Source organism: Miniopterus schreibersii, assembly GCF_964146895.1.
Source record: "Miniopterus schreibersii genome assembly, chromosome: 2".
Lineage (NCBI taxonomy): Eukaryota > Metazoa > Chordata > Mammalia > Chiroptera > Miniopteridae > Miniopterus > Miniopterus schreibersii.
The window spans coordinates 82,143,054-82,157,153 of NC_138102.1; the positions used below are offsets into that span (position 1 = coordinate 82,143,054).

The 14,100-nt window shown below is 37.1% G+C and overlaps 1 pseudogene across 1 annotated transcript; it reads left to right on the forward strand.

The window, feature by feature from the left end:
- Positions 1–11,206: 11,206 nt before the first annotated feature.
- Positions 11,207–11,633, forward strand: LOC308552986 (proteasome maturation protein pseudogene; annotated as a pseudogene). The gene has a single exon. The product of its transcript is annotated as a proteasome maturation protein pseudogene (transcript).
- The last annotated feature ends 2,467 nt before the right edge of the window (positions 11,634–14,100 follow it).

Consider the following 14,100-nt stretch of genomic DNA (forward strand, 5'->3'; position numbering starts at 1 on the left):
AGTATTTTCTTATGGCAGACTATAAACTAATACAGTGTACAGGATGAATATGAGATCATCACTGCCATCAAGGAGCTCACTGTAAGTCAGGACAGACAGAGTGGTTCTAGCCATGATATTAGAATGCTAGAGTTCTGGGATGCAGAGCAGAATAGCCAACTACCTGTTCTTTCTAAGAGATTATTGAATTCTTTTTTTAAAATCCTCAACCAAGAATATTTTTTAATTGATTTTTTTAAGAGAGGGGAAGAGAGACAGAGAAACATCAATGTGAGAGAGAAACATCAATTAGTTGCTTTCCATACATGCCCCATGGGGGATCAAACCCACAACCATTTGGTATATGGGACAATACTCTAACAAAATGAGCCACCTGGCCAGGGTAAAACTATTGAATTCTTGACAGAGAAAGTGAGAATTAATCTGAGTAATAAGAAACAGAGTAGTTGACTCAGAAGAGAAGTGGGGAAAAAAATATTCCATGTAGAGAGAATAGCATGGGTACAATTCTCAATGTGTGAAATCGCAAAGTGCTTCTGAGAGCAATTAACTCTGTGCCTTGCATGTTGAACAGATAGAAAATTACCAGGAGATAAGGCTGGAATGCAAAGTTGGAGCAAAATTTTAAAGTGAGTAGAGTGCTACAATAAGGAGCTTGAATTTCATTCTTTAGATTATAGGGATTTTTATGCAGAGAAATATAATTATATGACCTGCATTTTATGATCAAAGGATAAGGTATAAGAAAGATAAAAGAGAAATGAACCCCAAGTCAGAGAGATAAGTTAGAGGACTAGTACTATAGCCCAGGGAGAAAGGTCAAAAACCTTAATTATGGCAGTGGCAATGGACATGGAAGAGAAGAAAGAGGACATTAGTGGCAAATTCAAGAGTAAAAGAATTTCTTAAATGTCCATACTGCCTACCATTTAGTCTTTGGGGCTATCTCTAAGGAAAATATTTCAATCAGTAGGACTAGGAATCTGAGAGTAGAAGCCAGGATGAGAGGTCCCGCAAATCCAAGCCTCAGCCTCCCTGAGGTAGTAAGTGGTGTGAATTCAGCCCTTCTCCTCTAAGCCCCTGTAAGGGATGGGGACAAGGGGGAAAAGATCATGTTTGCCCAAGGAGAACTTTTACATGTAATTCAAAGTGGATAAAGGCTGGAACAGCCTCCAAACCCTACCATGGACTCATTCTCCCTGAAGGCTTTTGAAAACCAGTTCTTGGAGGATTTAGTCTGGATTCCATGAAGATAAGGCATCTATGCATAATGTGTCCAGAACATTCTAAGGTCCAAGTGAAAACAACAACACAGTGCTCAGTGAGACCCATCAGAACCCATGATCTCTGTAACCTTCAGGGCCTCTGAATAAGTACATGGTTCCAAGAGTGATTTATTCAGTAAGACCAGAGGACTAAGCAACAAGATAAAGGACATGAGAAAGTGAACATGAATGGAGGCAAAAGCACTGAAAACTTGAACTGAGGCAGAATAGCCACAAAGTCAATGTGGAAAATGATGGAGCAACTGACTGTAAGAATTAAGTTGAAGAAGCACTTGCTTTTGTTCATTACATTCTGCATATAAGTGAGATCATGTGATATTTGTCTTTCTCTGACTGGCTTATTTTGCTTAACTAATACTCTCCAGGTCCATCCACACTGTCTCAAAGGGTAATATTTTCTTTTCTCTTACAGCTGCATAATATTTCATTGTGTAAATGTACCATAGCTTCTTTATTCACTCATCTACAAATGGGCAATTAGGCTGTTTCCAGACCTTTGCTATTGTAAATAACACTGCTATGAACATAAGGGTGCATAAGCTCTGTCTGATTGGTGTTTTAGGCTTCTTAGGATATATCCCTAGAAATGGGATCACTGGGTCACATGGCAGTTCCAATTTTAATTTTTTGAGGAAACTGTACTGTAGCTGCACCAGCCTGCATTCCCATCAGCAGTGTACTAGAGTTCCTTTTTCTTCACATCCTTGCCAGCTAATGAACAAAAGAAACTGACAAAATAGATCCAGAGACGTGGAAGCATGCAATAGATCAATGATTCTCAGAGGGAAGGGGGTTGGACTGGAATAGATTAACCAAAGAACTTTTATGCACATATGTATAACCCATGGACACAGACAATAGTGGGGAGAAGGCCTGGGGAGGAGGCAGGAGTGGAGAAGAGAGGGTCAATGAGGGGGAAAAAGGGGCATCTGTAATACTTTCAACAATAAAGATAGTTTTTAAAAGCACACAAAAAAAAAAAGAAAGAAAGAAAGAAGAAGAAGTGCTTGCTGAAATGTACTGCAGACACTCAGCCTCTAGTTTCCCCTCTGTCCTTTTCCAACTTGCATGCATTACCTAGTACTTCCTTCCCACATGAGAATTTGAGGATAAAGTGACCCTTGCTGGTCTCCCATTCAGTGCACCACTATGACTTTAAGATGTCCAGCATTCCTAGAATTCTGTCTTTTCTCTCCAAAATGGTTATCTGAATACAAAATGAGGGCTATGGGTAGGTAGAGTTGTGAGGGTAGCCTGGCAGAGGGTTGCACACAGCCTACTTCAGAAGGGAAGAGAGGAGTGCTTTGTTTCCAGACTGGAGAGAGAGTTTAGCTCCTTTCTCCTACCACAGCCAAGCAGCAGTACTAACAGACTCAGTCCTAGATGAATCATGAAATGAAGGCTATTTTGGCATCAGAATCTTGAGCAGAAATCTTCAGATTCGCACATTAGAAAGATGGATGGACATTCTCACACTCTGCTGCTAAAATTAAAACACTCAAACACTCCCTGTCCTCTGTAACACATCACAATAAAAAATTTATATTTCCATCCTCTCTGAAAGTTTCTGGCCTCAGAAACCTCACTCTAGGTAAGTGGAGATCTTCCTTGTCTATATTGCCTTAGAAATATAATTCCCAACCTTTGATCTCCTTCTACTCCAATCTGGTCATTGCCCAGGATATCATAAGAAACTTCCTCCCTGAAAGTAGTGAGCAAATGGAAATTCAACATGCTCATGTATACAAATGCCTGCAATTGATCTACAATGCTTGGTTGCTACACCGAGGAGGTGAGTCTGGCTGAACTAGTTGCTCAAGGTGCAGGATTCCACTGTCCAGCACCAGTGTCCACAGTGCATTTGCCTCAGTTTCTTTTTAGGATCATGATACTCAGAATTATAGCCCAAGAATATGTACTCTAATGAGTCAAACTACCACAACTTGAAGTTTTATCTTAGTAAGCAATAATTACTCGGTACAATGAATCTAAAGCTACTATTAGAATTTGGAGGAACTTGTAGTCCGTAAAGAAGGCATTGCCATGAATCTGAAGTATAAGGAAGTCATGCGCAGGGCTGCCTCTGGTCACCTCACTGTGCCATTGCTTTACTTCGGTATCCACACACATGTAAAACCAGGGTAACTTTGGAGAGAATAGAGATACATAAACAACAATAAGTCACTGAGAGTTATAAGGAAGAGGGTAAAAATTAGAGGGAGAAGGTGTTGTTGTCAAGACTACAATTCCAGTTCTTGGGCAACCTCTTTTATTCAGAAGTGCCAACTCTACTCCTCCTTCCCTGCTGTCCTCCAGACTCACTGCTCAATCCACTGGTCTCTATACCAATGTGCAGTCTTTGGAAATTGCCCTTATTTAGGGAATTTTCATCAATTTTAGTTATTATATATGAAACTTTATTTTTCAGAAATTGAGGAGAGAGCAAGCCAGTTCATTAATGACCACCTTAAATCTTTTCCATGAGAACTGACCAAGAGGGGATTAATGCTCCTCTCAGTTTGTCTAAAGTTTAGGCAGATTTCTTCCTGACCATGGGCCCCTCACTTCCCTTTTAGAGCATTTACCTTAGAAAACTTGCGATTTTAAATTATTTCTCGGTCCGTTTCAGATGAAAATCTTCTTCCAGCCTCTTGTCAGCTTTACAACCAGAAACATCTTTCTCAAGGCCTGAGAGTCATCCTTTTGAAATACAGTCATCAAGGAAAATCATAGTCCCTATCTCCCAGTCTCTATGGAAGGGTAGGAACCTAACTTAGATAACCTACAATTAGCAAACACAGATGGCCTGATCACATTAAGAAACCTCCCCCTTAATGTCCTCCAGTAACTTAGTACATAATAACTGACACACCTTTTGTTTCAGTGGAGTTAAGTTTAATTTCTCTTCTCTATTTTGTCTTGACTTGTATTGCAATAGTCTTGAATAAAGTCTTTCTTCCCTGTCTAACTCGCCTGAGTCAAATTTTCTTTTACATAGACCAGAGCTCCAAACTTGTGGATCTGTTTCAAATTGATTTCCTGCATCATCAAGCCTAAGATGTTTGTTTATTGGATTTATGTCATTATACATTTGTCAAAATCCATAGAACATACAATGCCAACAGTGAACTCAAAGGTTAACGAAGGACCTTGGGTGATAATGATAGGTCACAGGTGGTAACAAATATAGCATTATGGTGGGAGATGTTGATAATGAAGGAAACTGTGTTTATAGAGGTGAGGGTGGGGTGTGCGGAGAATTAATGGAAACTCTGTATTTCTTGCTCAAGTTTGCTGTGAACCTAAAATTACTCTAAAAATAAAGTTTACTATTAAAAAAATTTAACAGTGTGCTGGATTCTTTTATGATCTTCAGTGAATCCTTGTGGTTGCTGTGGAGAGATTTGAGCAGAATCCATTAAACATCTTACTGAAAAGCCAGACCTTGAATCCAGCAGCTCTAGCTCCTGAATCTTTTGTGACTATAAACAAAATCATTTAAAACCAAAAGTTGGTCAAAAGTTAGACATTATGTCTGGTTCCTGAAAGTGGTTTATAAGCCTTGAAGGTGGACTAAAGAGATCTGCGTGTCTTATGAGAACTTTTTATAGAGTCAGATCCATATCTTTGCAGTGCTAAGCAGATAAGATCAACTTTCATTTCAATCAGTAAACATTTTTAAGTGTGAAAATACCTTAGACATAAAACTAAACATAGACAAGCTTGCTTCAAATATATGTGATCCCCAACTTTGCAAAATGATTATAACTTTAACTAAAATTTTAAAACATGTATACCATGCAGCAATTTTTTATTTCTTTTTAAAATTATTTTTATTGTTTACACTATTACAGATGCCCCCATCCCCCCTCCTTTGCTGACCTTACCTCTACCCTTCCCTCTGGCCCTCACCACACTGTTGTCTGTGTCTATGGGTTATGCACATGTGTTCTTTGGTTAATCCTTTCACCTTCTTTCATCCAGTCCCCCCACCCAACATCCCCTCTGACAACTATCAGTCTGTTCCATTTATCTATGCCTCTGTTTCTATTGTTTGTCAGTTTATTTTGTTCATCAGTTTATTTTGTTAATTAGATTCCACAAATAAGTAAAATCATAGGGTATTTGTCTTTCACAGACTGGGTTATTTCACTTAGCATGATCATCTCCATGCCCATTTAAGCTGTAGCAAAAGGTAAGATTTCCTTCTTTTTTATGGCCTTGCAGTATTTCCTGGTGTAAATGTACCACAGCTTTTTTATCCACTCATCTACTAATGGGCACTTGCGCTGTTTCCAGATCTTGTCTATTGTAAACAATGCTGCTGTGAACATAGGGGTGCATATATTCTTTCAAATTGGTGTTTTGGGATTCCTAGGATATATTCCCAGAAGTGGGATTGCTGGGTTTAAAGGCAGTTCAATTTTTAATTTCTTATCATAGAGTCTATCGTTTTCACTTTCTGTTTGATTTTTAATCAAATGTTTGATTAACATTTATTTTTCTACTGTAGCTTCTTGGTGTTGTTTTCCTGATTTAACTATAGTGAAACTGAAGGTGCTGGTCTATATGAGGTTATCTAAATCCAGGTAGAATGAGTGGCCACCTCTTAGTGAGTCTCTCTGCTACATTACAGATCCCTTTGCCCTAGATAATGATAGAGGGTTTTCTTTTTTTATGTCCTCCTATTTAATTTGCCATTATAAAGGGCATATTATTGAATGCTTCCTAAGGGAAAGATTATGTAGCAGAAAACTAGATCTCTATGAATTATTAAATCCTTAGTGGTCATTTTGGTTTCATCATTTCACCTTTAAATAAAGGCTGTAACATTTACAAACCACTGTGTGAAGTAAGAACATTGCCTGGCTATTTATAGTACCAAATTGCCTTGAGAGAGGAAGTGAAATTCCCTCTCATATTAAAATGCTCAGAAGCAATTAGCTGTGCTGTATATAGTATAATCTAAGAAAGATTATAAAGGAAAATAAGAATTATGTTCAAAACAAATCAAATTGTGTCCTAAGTAGAAATAGGTTTATATTCACATAAACAAAAATATTTTTGTACATCTTCTTTGTCCAATTTTCTACTGATGGAGTCAGGTGAATTTATTTCTTAACTACTGTAAAAAAGCTGCAATGTAAACTACTTGACTTAAAGGGTTTTTTTTAAAAAAAATCATAGATTGAATTTGCTTAAAAATTCATTAAGAGTGTTGAAAATATATTTTTCTCAAATTTGTAATGACACACTGAGAAGTCAAGATTCAGATGAGTTTTAATTTCCTTTTAGGCAAATCACAAAGGAAAACTTCAGTTAATTAGCATAAAATTACCTCTTTTCTCGTATTAAATATCTCAAAATTTTAACTTGTGTGCATTGTTATGCAGCATACATTTTTATTTGCAATACCAACATCCATGGATAGACAATTCCATTAAACATATTTTGACCATAGAGCTTGTACAATATTGTTCATATTACTTAAAATAAGGGTAAGACCAAATATTGCCTCTCAAAATCCTGCCCATATTTTGATGCTAATCTGTAAACTGCATACTCAGGTTTTACCTGATTCCCTCCCTCTCTACCAGCCCAGTCCTGAGTTCTGTGAGAGCATTATTTTTCTTCGTATTATAACTACTTATATAGTCTTTTTTCTCCACACACACAAAATTGCATGTTTAAGTGCAGGCTCTTAGAGATTAACTGTAGTTCTAAATTTTCTATAGCATATAAATCAGAGCCTTGGGAATAGTATGTGCTCAGAATATGCATAAATTATTTTACATTAAAGGAAATTGTAAATACATGAAATTAACTTTATTACCAGATAGGCCCCCAATTTTCTAATTTTCTCTTTTCCTCTTCCACAAAACCCCAAAAACACACATAAACATAACAAATATGAACACTTTGAAAACTATTTTCATTTGCTCTTTTTTATTCTCTTTTTATTTCATCTGCTGCAAATGATGAAATATTAACCATAAAGATGAAGAAAACTCCAACATACCCAAGCTACAGCTCAGTCAACCAAATCTACAGAGAAATATACTCCCAGCAGGGAACTTGTCATTAAGTCCATATATATTCACTGTATCTCTACAGTGTTCCAGGAATTCTCCTCAGGTATGTTCTTTGCTTACTGTGGTGAGCAAAACAGACATAGCACCCCATCTGAAGAGACAGACACTAAGTAAATAAAAAATACTAATATAATTATAGTTTTCCTAAATAGTATAGAGGAAAAGAAAATTATACTAAGAGGAAATAATGCTAGGGAGTACTTACTTTGGAATGAGTGATCAGGAAAAATTTCTCTGAGGAAGCACTATTCCAGTTGACATTTGAACAACGAGCAATAACTAGGGGAAAGAGCACTTCACATACATAAGACAGCAAGTACAGAGACTTAGTGAGGAACAGACTGTGTTTTAATAGCCAAAATTTAGTAAGAGATGGAGAGAGAATAGCATTTCTGTAGATTGGAAAGAAAGGCAAAAACCCAATCATACTAAGCCATGACACATTGGTGAGGCATTTGGAAAGATAAGCCTGGCTACTGTGTAGAAAATGGATTAGAATGAGAGCAACATCCAAGAAGGTGATGTTAGTAATGCAACAGAGCAAAAAGCTTTAGCCACTCCTTCTCCCCTCCCTCCAGACACACCAAGTTAGCAAAAATCCATGAACAAATTTCACATAAAACCAGACTCACCAAAGCTAATAAGGAGATTGGGGACATCCCCTTGTCAAAGACCCTGTTCCCAGTGAAATGCCATAAAATTAGAAAGAGACCTGCTAGCTCACAACTACTCCAAGGGAAAGAAAATGGTTGACACAATCAGCACCCCAGCTTTTATGAGGTAGTTTCACAGAGCACTGCTTATATCTTCCAAGTCTTAAAGCTTTGGTAGATGCAGCACAGGCCAACCACCCAGAGGAGAAAGGAGGTGGCAGGTTGGACTCATAGACACCATCGATCCCCCTGCTCAACACAAAGCAAGCAGATAGAAATCCCAGCTTTCACCTTCTACCTGAGGAGTGAAAGAGTTCATTTCTGCATCAGCACCCCAACCTTTCGAGGATGCCCAAAGAACTAACATCTATCTCAACATTCCAGGAGCTCTAACAGACTGAACACTGTTTGGAATCCTGGGAGAGAAGGGAGGCAGCAGCTTGGGCTAGTAGTGCCATAGCTAAGCTTTTGGCTCAGCAGAGAGCGAACAGATAAGAAAGCAAAAGCCACAGCTGTCTGCTTCTCTCTGAGGAGGGAAAGGATTGGTAGGGGCTCCCAGAATGTCTGGCTGTACTAATTGGTGGAGAACTTCTCTTATATGAGAAAAGTCCATGAAGACTGAGAGAGGTAACGCCTCTGTTTGGCATGCAGACATCAACACAGAAAGTCAAGTAAAATGAAGAAACATTCAAAGCTCTTCCAAACAAAGGAACAAAATAATTTTCTTATACTCATTGAGACCATGAAACACTGAAGACTGACATACAACTTCCCAATAAGTTCAAAACAGCTCTTTTTTCTTTCAACATTAGTGAAAATTATTTCTTTCCTTGAGTTTCAAAGGAAATAATTGCTTTCCTTGATAAAAGAAAAAGACAGATGTGTACAAACTAATGCTCACCTAGGCCATCAAAAGATGAAATGTGCATCTGGGAACCCTCTTTCTTCTGTTATCTGAAGGTTTTTAAGGAGTAGACATTCTGAGGCATGTATTGTACTACATAATTTCAAAGAGCTTAAATTAAATCTTAAATTAAATCATTCCAACACCTGAGTGCCTTCTTATAAAAGACAATGTCGTACTTAATATTTTCCTGTGTGGTCCACACTATTTCGTATAGACAGAGAATATAATTTATATTTTGAGAGTTCTTTCTTCCACCACTTGTAAAGGACCACCAAATAAGTTGTTATAAAGCTACTTGCTAATTAAAGAAAAAATAAATATTTAGATGAATTCTAAAATACACAATTCAGAACACCACCTTCCACCATCCTTCCACCAAATTCTAGTAAAATAAATGTAACAGAAAATGCTAAAAGGCAAAGGAGGCAGGACTGTAAGCACTTATCCTAGAAAATGGAGAAGACATAAAAGATGCACTGGACCCATATTCTCCAAGCACTATGTTCTGGGGGGGGGGAAGGATGAGGGTGAGAGATTGAGACAAGTTGTTGTTAGCTAAACTTATTTCACTTAAAATGATAATAACTATATACAGGGTGCGGCAAAAGTGGATCTAGAGTTGTTTGTATGGATAATACAATAATTAATAAATGATAATACAAGAATAAACTTTCATGTACCCTCAACTGTAAAACTACTTTTGCCCCATTCGCATATGTGTGTATACAGATACATATATTTACATACCACACACACACAGCAGTCTCTGAAATAACATTGTTTCATTCAATATTGTTTTGTGTTAACATTGATGATGAGATGTTATAAGAATGAAACTCTTCTTTATGTCATATAGCTTATGGTAAAATGTTTTGTTTTTTTTAATATGTCATTCTGCTTAAAGTTGCAGAACTTAGCAATGATATTAAGTGAAGTCTATATCTATCTATCTACATGTATACATGTACATATATATGTGTATATATATATATATATATATATATATTTCATATATATATTCATATGTTGTCCACTTGTTAAGAAATAATTAAGCCCCGGCTGGTGTGGCTCAGTTGATTGGAGCATCCTCCCATATACCCAAAGGTTGTGGGTTCAATTCCTGGCCAGGGCACATACCCAGGTACCCAGGTTTCAGTTTCAATCCCAGGTCAGGGCATATACTGGAGGCAACCGATAGATGTTTCTCTTTCACCTCAATGTTTCTCTCTCCCCCTCTCCCTTCCTCTCTTTCTAAAATCAATTTTTTAAAAAGAAATAGTTAAGCTATATTTTTAGAAGGACAGAGATTGCCTCATTGGTTAACTTGAACAGAACGCCAGGTTTCTTTTCAATATATAATCCTATTTGGATCTATTTGTATCACAAGGTGTCAGATTTGAGAATTTCCCTATAGTTCTGAATTTTTACTTTTGAGTCAATGGATTAAAAAAAACATTTTAGTCTGTCATCTGCCCTTTTTCTACCCAGAATTCTTGGTACAGCAGCTTGAAAGGCCAAGGCCAATGGACCTCAGGGCTTTTGGAGACATTAAGCAGAAGTGAAACACTTGGTTTGATTTCACTACTATTTTACTTACCTCACACTTGGAACTGTAAAATTCTTATTGAATGGTTTGAGCAGCTGTCTGGTTTGATTGTAGCTTCAGTGAATTTGTGCCTCTGACCTCCACTGAATTGCTATTTTATTGCCTTTTGCAACAATGTTCTCTTGTAAATCATATCTTCTGTCCCCATGGTAACCATATATATACCTGAGATGTCACTGTCTCTCTTTCTGCTAATAGAAAAACAGAAGAGAAAAATAATAAATATAGTTAGTGGCACTTTCTCCATTATCATGCCTGTATATTACTCTGAGTTGTGCATTTTCAATTAGGAATCCACAAGCTGAATTCAGAAGTTACATGCACAAGCATGCCATTCCTTCAACAGGTGCAAATAAAAGACAAATGTGTAAATTGTATATGTGATTACCCACTTGTGGATATGAGCTAAAGACTACATGTCATGTACACACAAGACAAGTATAACTGCATGTAATTCTGGTATAAAAGATTTTCATTTGCCCTGTTTATCATAAATCTCCTTTTTTTTTTTTTTTTTTTTTCCTCAGATTCCTCCCATTAGGTCAGGATGGTACAGAATATGATTCTTGAAGAGCATCACTGAGGGACATTTATTAAAAATGCCCACCAGAGGGCTGGCTGGCGGTAACTGGGTTGAAAGGTTGTTTGCAGAGTGAGTGAAGATGAATACCAGAGGACTTGGGTTTCAGCTAAAGTATAGTATTCCAATTACTGAGCTATCAGCAATTGGGCATTTTGAAAGTCATGATCTTCTTCAAAAAGGTTTTTTTGTGTGTGAAAAATAAACTTTTGTCCAGTCATCCTCTTAATTATCAGAAAAAAATTTCCAGCTCAACCAAGGTAAAATAAAGTTTTCTACAGTGAGAAACATCCAGGTTCTATTTGTTCCACTTTAAATTGCAAATGGAATTCAAAGCAGTGCAATAGGCTCAGCGTCTTCCATTTCTTACAAGCTCAGACCTTTCACTGGATATTTTGAGGGGTAATGGTGAGACTATTGGGTTTGAATATGTTCTTAATGATCCATCACAAAGTGAACTAATGGGAGAACCACACTTGGTGGTGGAATATAAACTTGGTTTACTTTAATGCAGTAAATTGGCCATGGAAATGGAGGAGCTACATCTTGTTTATAATCGTCTTTTTACTATAATTTTATGTATACAACATTAAAAGTACTGACACATGAGAAGAAATATGTCCACCAGGACCTGGGGTAGAGGACAATAATCCACATTTTAAACAACTTTCCCTCTTTTTCTTAAGAAAACTGAAATTTGAGAACCACCACAGTAGACAATCTTTGACAGAAAAGACCCCATATTACTCATCTTTGTAATCCCAGCATCTTTCCAATGCTCATCAGGTTTAAAATAGAGTAAGACCTGCTCTCATAATATTGGACTGCATCATGTCATCAAGGAAACTTACTGGGAGTCAGGCTGGTCTCTTTCTCTCCAAGAGCTGGAGGTTTTAGGTGCAAGTAAAACTAAATGGGGTGTAACTTCTCAGATTTGTTCTGGATATAAGTATAGATTCAAAAGTATCTAGTGTTTGTTGACTTATTGATGATAGCAATTTTGATAGGTTTAATATATGTGGAATATAAAGAACAAAATAAAAAACACACACAATAGAAATACTCATAGATAACAGAGAACAGACTGATGTTTCACAGATGGGAGGGGGATTGAGGGATTAGATGAAAAAGGTGAAGAAATTAAGAAGTACAAATTCATAGTTACAAAATAGTCATGAGGATGTAGAAAGTACAGCATAGGGAATATAGTCAATAATATTACAATAACTATGTATGAGGCCAGGTGGGTACTTGAAATAATGAGAGGAACCACTCTGTAAAATACCTGATTGTCTAATCACTGTCCTGTACATCTGAGACTAATACAGAATATTACTGAATGTAAACTGTAATTGAAAAATTTAAAAAAAATAAACAAAAGTAACTAGTGTTGGTGTTCATCAAAAGAATGCAGGTTAACTCTTGAATGAGAAATTTGAGATCCCTTACCCCTTACCCTGTTCAGTTGCCTTCCTCACACTAGAAGCCGTCTCAAGAATATGGCTTGAGATAATAATATGTTGTTGAGCCCATCTGGATGGTATACATGACTGAACCCAGTGAAGGCCTCTACATAAACTTTTAAGATTTAGCAGGCAGGTGTGAAGATCTACTCATTTTGCTGCCACCCAAAACAAATAAGTTCCCTTGCTTATTAAAACTGACACCGACTAATCTGGAGTGCTATGCCTCTTTCTTAGGCTTCTCCTTTTCTTCTGTGTATGAGGACCAGTTTGCAAACCAACAACTGGTTTTTGATCCAAGAGCACCTATTTGGGAGCTTGTGGTCCATACACTAAAACTCTAATGTTGGACCTCAAGAGAAGAGTTCTCTTCATTTCACCTTTACTTTTGATGATTTCAGATGACAACTATAAAGATCACTAGAAGGTGCCAATAGAAAGAGCTTCTGCAAGGCTGTGCAAACAGAGATGAACCTATTTGCAAATAGTTCTTGAGCTCTGGTCCATTCTTGCCTTTAGCTAAGTGAGACTACTCTCTCTTATCAGATCCTGCCCCAGAACTTTGCACAACAGACACAGAGTCTGAAAGATAAGACCTGAGCTCATACTTTGTGGAACAAGTTCAGTCCCTCAAAGATCCCAAATATTGAGTCTGGACATTAAAATATGTTTCAGTGTATTCCTTATTAAATATGATCCTTGCTTTCACTTAGTGTACGAAAGATATAAGATGATTCTATTTTTTTCTACATAACTTTAATATGTGTTTCAACATGCAAATATAAAGTTCTCAGAGAATAAAATTAAACTAAAAAGACTCTCATTAGAGGATTGGGGTGACAGCAGCACTGTGAGAAGAAGCAGAGCGGCCCTTGTTCCCCACCGTGGACTTGATTTACTGCTAAAATACTGCATAAACAACTTGGAAAAACTAGAGAAATATACTTGAGCAGGCATATTTTGAGTAGGAAGCACTAAAGAAACATCATAGAGGCTGCACCTGTAAAACAGTTCAGACGATGTGGTTGGAGATGAAACACACAGTTAGCCACAATGAGAAGTGAATCCTCCCAAGAATGAGTCAACAACAGTCTAGACCCAATCACAACAGGAGAACCAAAAGAACTCACAAAAGGGACACCCACAAAAGGAACATGCCTAGAGAAAAGAGTTCAGAAGTTTAAGGAAGACACACCTCTGGGCTCCACTGGACACACACTACAAAATCCCACCCCACAAGACTGGGAGACAGCAAATATATCTAATATGTAGATACAAACACAAAATGAGGAGACAAAGAAACCACCCCCAAATTAAACAAACAAACAAAAATCACCAGAAAAAAACCTTGATGAGATGAAGTTAAGCAAGTTATCAGAAAGAGAGTTCAGAGTAATAGTATAAAGATGCTCAAGTAAATTAATGAGAACAACAAGACACTTAATGGTAAGGTCAAGGAAATTCATGAAAACATGAAAAAAGAGATAAATATCACAAATAAGAATCAGGCGGA